Source organism: Filicampus tigris, chromosome 22 (genome assembly GCF_054856515.1).
Source record: "Filicampus tigris isolate MCC_2025a chromosome 22, RoL_Ftig_1.0, whole genome shotgun sequence".
NCBI classification, from domain to species: domain Eukaryota; kingdom Metazoa; phylum Chordata; class Actinopteri; order Syngnathiformes; family Syngnathidae; genus Filicampus; species Filicampus tigris.
The window spans coordinates 9,671,443-9,678,480 of NC_141238.1; the positions used below are offsets into that span (position 1 = coordinate 9,671,443).

The following is a 7,038-nucleotide window of genomic DNA, read 5'->3' on the forward strand; positions in this document are numbered from 1 at the left end:
GAAGTCTCTCTATAATTTTGAACTTTAGAAGCTAACTGCTTGTAACGCTCTGTGGCACTTCTTTCTTAAAAATGAGAACGTAGAATGTGTCTAAGTATGGGGAGGGTTAATTTAAATTTCCCCTCCAAGTCGCTGCGTAGCTGCAAACCGGGGGCGATAGTTCTTATCACAGCATCAACTATTTCTATTTCACAGTATCATCTGTTCAGTCCATTCTCAATCTGATGGGAGAATGTCAGTTTATCTCTCTGACCCGGATCACCTATTTGTCCCGAAATTTTGAAGTCTTTGCGCCAGAGTGAATTTAGCTGTGGTTGAGTATAGGCTGAGGGCGGAATGCTCACTTAATTGAGTACCTGGGGTGTTTTGGAGCTGGTGTAAAACATCCGTAACTGTCATAATCCGCTTGACTTCCAATCATTGTTGCTCGCTTGTAGCTCTTCGACCTGCAGTTTCTCTCTTAACTCCTCTTATCTCTGGACCATGTGAAGTTTGCAGTGTGTCATTATCAATGTCAAACTTCAATAGTGAAATTTTGTCCTTTAGTAATTTGGACATGCCTTCACCCTGTAGCTCCTCTGGTTTGTCTCTTTCAAGATGATTCATAATGTGAGTCACCAATGATATATGTGTTTTCCGTTTCAGAGAGAATCACATATTTCCAGGAGATCACCTTCGGTCAGTGTATGCAACATTTCTGGTACCTCTTCTTGTAGCTGCTCCATCATGCTGACAGTGCTCGAAGTCCGTTGGTTGTACAGGAGTTGACACTGAACTGGAAGGCTTTACTTTTCCTCTGATGATCTCTAATTGGCCTCAGTTGACAGGAAGGTGACCCACCAGTTTCCAGCTCTCCTCATCAGCAACGGTTATCCCCTGCAATCTGCCTGGGCTGTTGTGTGAAGGATTTAGCTTGTTCAGAATTCAGCAAACAGGTCATGGACACTGGACATCTGAACAGCAATTGCAGCGGTGCCTCCAAAATGTTACATCTTGAAGTTGATCTGAAAACAGGGAGAAATAATCATGACAGTGATTGTGTGCCCTCCCTAGACTGAATGCAAAGTAGCAGTGCTGCAAAACATGATCTCACACATACAATGACCATTGTAACAAATAATGTTGACAATCTCATCAGAGAAGATCGCAGACGCAGTCCCGCACTATCAGAAATTTTGCAGTCAAGATTCCCAGAGCCTCACCCTGGGTGAACCACCTCCTTGATCATGGCATCTCCACTACCAGGGAGGTATGAGTTGTACTACTCACCAGGCCAACGTCTTCAGCACACACACCATCTTCAGTCACGGGCTCATCTGCGACACGCGTGTCAATACATACACACACGTACACGCTGGATGATGCATCATTCGTCCACTGGTTTAAGTACTACCATTTAGTCAGTACATTACCCAAACCATCATGAATGAAGTAAAAAGAATCTGGGGAAAAAAACAATTATAAAACCTATTACCAATGAGAATATGAATTTTAACAGACTGAAAAATGTTTGCACCCTGACCTTTAAATACTTTTCATTCATCAAGCACCAATTTTTTGACTGTATAGAAAATCTACATTTGAAACTATTATTTGGATGTCCATCGTACATTGTAAATATGACATTGAAATAAAATTTGAAAAAATGACAAATTGTTTATGTTGGCACAGTGGTCGACTGATTAGCACGTCCGCCTCACAGTTCAGAGGTCGTGGGTTCGATCCCAGCTCCGGCCTCCCTGTGTGGAGTTTGCATGTTCTCCCCGTGCCTGCGTGGGTTTTCTCCGGGTACTCCGGTTTCCTCCCACATTCCAAGAACATGCATGGTAGGTTGATTGGACACTCTAAATTGTCCCTAGGTGTGATTGTGAGTGCGGATGTTTGTTTGTCTCTGTGTGCCCTGCGATTGGCTGGCAACCAATTCAGGGTGTCCCCCGCTACCCAAAGACAGCTGGGATAGGCTCCAGCACGCCCCGCGACCCTTGTGAGGATAAGTGGTATCGATAATGCATGGATGGACAAATTGTTTACTTAGCTCTTTTTGTCGTCGTGTGGACAGAGCAAGATGTACTTTTCTTTTGGGGGGAAAGGTCTTTCTTGATAAAAGTATGACTTTGTATTCCTTGAAAATCTAAAAAAATGAGACTTCCATCGAAACATGTTTTGCTCTCTTGTTGGGGCAGGGTATTTGATTAAAAAAAACAACTAGACTACATCCTTCTCTAGGTACAATACAAACTATACAGTGTTACAAAACTTATTTTCTTACTAATAGACTGCACTTACAACATCCGTAATCATCAGGATTGATTGCAGCATTTTGACAATGTAGGATTCACATATATGTTGTATTATCATTCTTGTTGTAAACCAGCAGAGGGGGTACATCGTGCCTGGAGGTACTGAAAACCCAGGTCGATGCGTGGAGTGGATGGAGCAAGCCCCTATTCCATCTCCCAGTTCCAAAAATCTATTCAATATATGGCCCCGGATAGGAGACGTATCGGAGATTAAACTGATAAGAACAGATTTTTAAGAAGTTTTATTGTAACAATGGACGAATGTTATTTACTTCTCCCTAATATGAGCACAGTTTTGTTTACAAAAACAATGTTAAGATAATATCCTTGTAAGCTTAAAGATCAACATGTTAAACATAATAATACAAGGTAAACTATGCATAAAATACTAAAGTTCAAAAGACAGATTAGATAAAACATATTGAGCCTGTTGTACAGAAGCGTAGTGTCTCCTTACTAAGTGGGACCTCATCCCACCCTCTCAAACAGCATTCCTCCGGTTGAATCCTCTCAGGGTGCCCATAGGAGTTCCTCACTCCTCTTGCTCCTTTTCCCCAGCATCTCCCGGTGAGCCAGGCCGTCGCTGCCAAGACCTTTCCTGTGTAGCTCCGGTTCCCTCCTCCAGGCGGGCACAGACGACTCTTCTTGGTGGCTGCGTCCTTGGCCTGCCGCCGGCAGCTGTCAGGGTAGCTGCGGCCATTCGGAGCACAGCCACAGTGGGGGTCTTTCTGTGCCTCCTTACTAGCAAGTTTCTGGAGGTCCAGATGGCGTTTAGCATGGCAGCGAGGGTGAGCAACTGCTTTGCAAAGTGTTCTTTGGTGTTTTCCAACTGGCTCACCCCATAGAGGACGAACTGTGCGTTTAATGCCTCCCTTGCTGGCAAGTCCGGGAATTGCCGGTGGCCGTCTGTCGCCCACAGGTCTACAGCAGCACTGCACTCCCAGAGGAGGTGCCTCACCAACTCGTGGGCGCCACAACCAGGTCGGGGGCAATTTGAGGATGCTGACATCCCTCGGGAGTGCATAACGGACCTGACTGGAAGAATTTCATGGGACATCATCCATGACAGGTCCCGAAGTCTGCTTGAGAAGGCAGGGTGGTTGACATTGCGCCAAACCGTTGTGGGCTCACCGAATACAAGGCCGTGAACTGGACTCACTGCTTCCCGCTTCTGCACAACAGAGATAAGAGAGCTGTGATTTTTTAAAACATAGCACTCTTCTTTTTCCAGTTCAAACTTTCTTAAAATATTAATTCTTAAAAGAATAAAATGGTGGCAGATTAAAAGACACAGGGATTCTATGATCAGTCGGTATTAATTTTAGTTTCTGGAGGTATGAACCCATCCAGAATCGTGTTATTGCTTGACTTTCCTGGGCACTTGATGGGCCAAGCGCATTTCGCAGGTGCAGGGCTACATATCGGCTACCCAAGAAGAGCTGGAGGTTCGGCAATCCTTTTCCTCCCTTTTCCTTGGTTTTCTTCATTGTGTCTCTCTTCAGTCTCTCCCACTTGGACCCCCAGAAAAAATGAAAGAAGGCACGGTCCAAATCTAAAAGCACATTTCTTGTTGGGGTAAAAACAGAACTGATCAGAGCTGAGCACTTGACCATTTTTTGCCCGTCGGGCCGCGACCCTCCACCCTTGACCTGGTTACCCTTCCGGCCATATTCATAAACATTGTCGACCCCAGCCCCGTTCCGCCCCCTGACCCCCCCCAAAAAAGCGTCCGTGATTGACGTTGCTGCGGGAGAAACGCTAACGGCAGAGGCTTTTTCAGGATCATTAGCTGGCTAATTTACTATTCAAACCCGCTCTGGAAACGCTTCAAACACGCTTCAAAATGTGCCACACAGTACTGTAGCGTCTCCCAATGACACGCCATCAGTCGTAGTTCAATGAACGCGTTTTTATTAATTCAACCGGCTACGGGACAAGTAGGACAACCATTCAATCCACTCAGTCACACACTCTCTCTCCTTGGTCCTCCGCTCCTCCTCTCTCACCCACAACCCCTCCCATCCAGCGAGCTGCGCGACGCGTTCAACAGGCTTGGAAACAACATAACTCTGCAAAACACGAATTCAACCACAACAAAGATAACTCAGTTTGTTACAGTACTTTACTGCTTACCAAACTGCACGTGCTTACTTCCGTTGCGAGCCCCAGGTTTGTTTTTTTTCAATTTGTATAATTATTTGGGTTCAACAGACCGCCAGAAATGGCAGTCAACAAGGTACTTATTTATTTTCCACTTCCTCTCCTTCCCGGCCTTCAAATTAAAAGCATACCAGCAAATCCCTATACACAGCAAATTTGCTATGTCGTATTTCCGGAAGTAGTGAACGCAAGAAGAACTGCATGAACTCCACCTTGATGTGCCAACGTCAGTTGAGTTGAGTCAGCAATATACTCGTGGACACAAGTTGTTTTGCATTTAATGCATTTAATTTTATTGCGAAAACGATTTGGAAGGTGGCGGCTAAGGGGGAACGTGGGTTAGTAGCTTGCTTATGCTTACTTTGCAGCAAAGAGATGCGTGGTGCATCCGTCTCTGTGTGGGAAACTGTCATCGCAACATGTGAGAGAGCAACGTGCACTCTAGCGTGTTTGTATTTCCTCATTGTCATGTCACATAACCCGCGCCTCCCACCTGCAACTGGGGCATAACATTACAAGAGGGGGCAGGGTCCTGGCCGGGAAGCAATACCACAATCCCTATAACAGCAGTTGTCGCTCGCGCCGACGCGGGAGTAGAAAGAAGCCTAAAAATAAGCCTTTCACTGAGTAGGCTGAGATGAATTTTGGCCACCTCGCGAGCACGTCACACGCACGAGGGCCGATAGTGGGCCGGACTAAAATACATGCTTAGTTAAGCCATTTTTTAAAATGTGTCGCCCTCCCACCCCCGCCCACGAAATTGAGGTTAAAGCATCCGACCGGTCCGGCCCAGGGACGGACTGCTCAGCTTTGCTCATTTGCATTTTTTAATGGGGGCGTGGAGAAACTGGTACGCAAACATTTCCGCATTGGTTGACATGCACAAAAGGTAAGTGCACACAGATTCATGCAACTTTTGCCCGACAGTTTCTGGATTTGTCCATATGTCGTGCTTCAATGAGAAAGCAGTGTAAGGCCTCATAGCTCAGTGGTTAGAGCACTGGTCTTGTAAACCAATGGGTCGCCAGTTACCAAGGTCAGTCTTGTCTCCCTTTTTATGCAATAGTGTAATTATCCCTATTCTGAAGCTGTCTGGTAGTCGACTTGTTTTGTCCAATTCATTAAAAAACGTTAATAACACTGTCACGGTTTTCTCATGTCATGTCATGTCATCTTCCAAACCACTTATCCTATACAGGGTCGCGGAGAGTTGCTGGAGCCTATCCCAGCCGTCACTGAGCGAAGGCAGACTACACCCCGAACTGGTCGCCAGCCAGTCGCAGGGCACACATAGACACTGTCACTGAGCGGGAATCGATCCCACGCTGCCCGCACACAACTCAGGCGTGTGTACCACTACACTATCAGCGGACTACGGTTTTCTCAATGAAATTTAATACTTCTGACATTGTCTCTGATTGAGTATCTCGTCATACAGTCCCTGGTAGTAAGTTTCGACTCCCTCGTTTATTTCACTGCTTATTCCCGTTATAGCTCCATTTCCTTTTTGCAGCTTGAAGATGCCCCCACCCTTACTCATAATTTTTTTGAAGAAATACCTGGTACATTTTTCTCATTCCTCTATTTCCTTTTCTTTTCTCCTTAATATTACACTTCTACTTTTGATATCTGCTAGAAGTCTTAGTTCATTTTTTACCCTTTTTATTTCCTCATTAAAATTTATGCCCTTTTGTGATAAATTAAAATACCTTTGTAGTCTCGTTTGCAGGCCCAGCATATGTTTCATTTCCTTCCTTCTTTTTTCCTTACCTGCTTTTTTAAAGAAGCTCTGAGATCTTAGCATTATCATTTCCCACCACTGTGCCCTCGATTCGTACAAATCTTGAAGTGTCTGCCAGTCCTTGTACTGCTCCCTGTATTTAGCAACCAAGGTCTCGTCCTCCAGCAGGGAGCGGTTCAGGTTCAACAGTCCTCCTCCAATAGTGACGCCAGAAGGCATTGAACGAGTACAGGACAGTACTAGGTGGTCTGAGAAAAAAACAGGCGTCAATCTAGCATCCGTTGGTGGCCAATCACGTGTAAATATGTAGTCTATGCGAGAGGCTCTGGTGCTATCACTACTGAACCACGTGAAGCCCTCCTCTCTTGGATGCATGGTTTTAAAACAATCGTCTAATTTAAAAACCTGAAACATGTCTTTTAGTGAAACAGATGTTTTGTCCACTTTAAAATCCCCCCCAGCTCCCTTTCTATCCCTTACATTTAAAAGACAATTAAAATCCCCTCCCATAATTAATGGTACACGACCTAGCATGTGGGGCTGCTGGTTTTCTAAAAGCTCATACCTATCATGTTTATCATTAGACCCATAAATATTTAAAAGGTTAAAATCCTGTCCTATAAATGTTAGATGTGCTAACAGTGCTCGTCCACCACCATGCTCCCTTTAACCTCAATTTGGGAATCGTTTATTAAAATGGCCACCCTGTCATTCCGATTTTCATTTGAGCCACTCCATAAAGGTTGGGAGTGGCCACATTTCCTCCCACTGTTTGTAATTTCTTAAAAAAGGTAGACCACATTCTTGGATTAAAAACACATCAGACTTAATAGTTTT

The 7,038-nt window shown here is 44.9% G+C and overlaps 1 non-coding gene across 1 annotated transcript; it reads right to left on the reverse strand.

The window, feature by feature from the left end:
• Window positions 1–2,377: 2,377 nt before the first annotated feature.
• On the reverse strand, window positions 2,378–2,568 carry LOC147126937 (U2 spliceosomal RNA). Its single transcript, XR_015084898.1, has one exon. It is a non-coding gene; the product is annotated as a U2 spliceosomal RNA (small nuclear RNA).
• Between the last annotated feature and the right edge of the window lie 4,470 nt (window positions 2,569–7,038).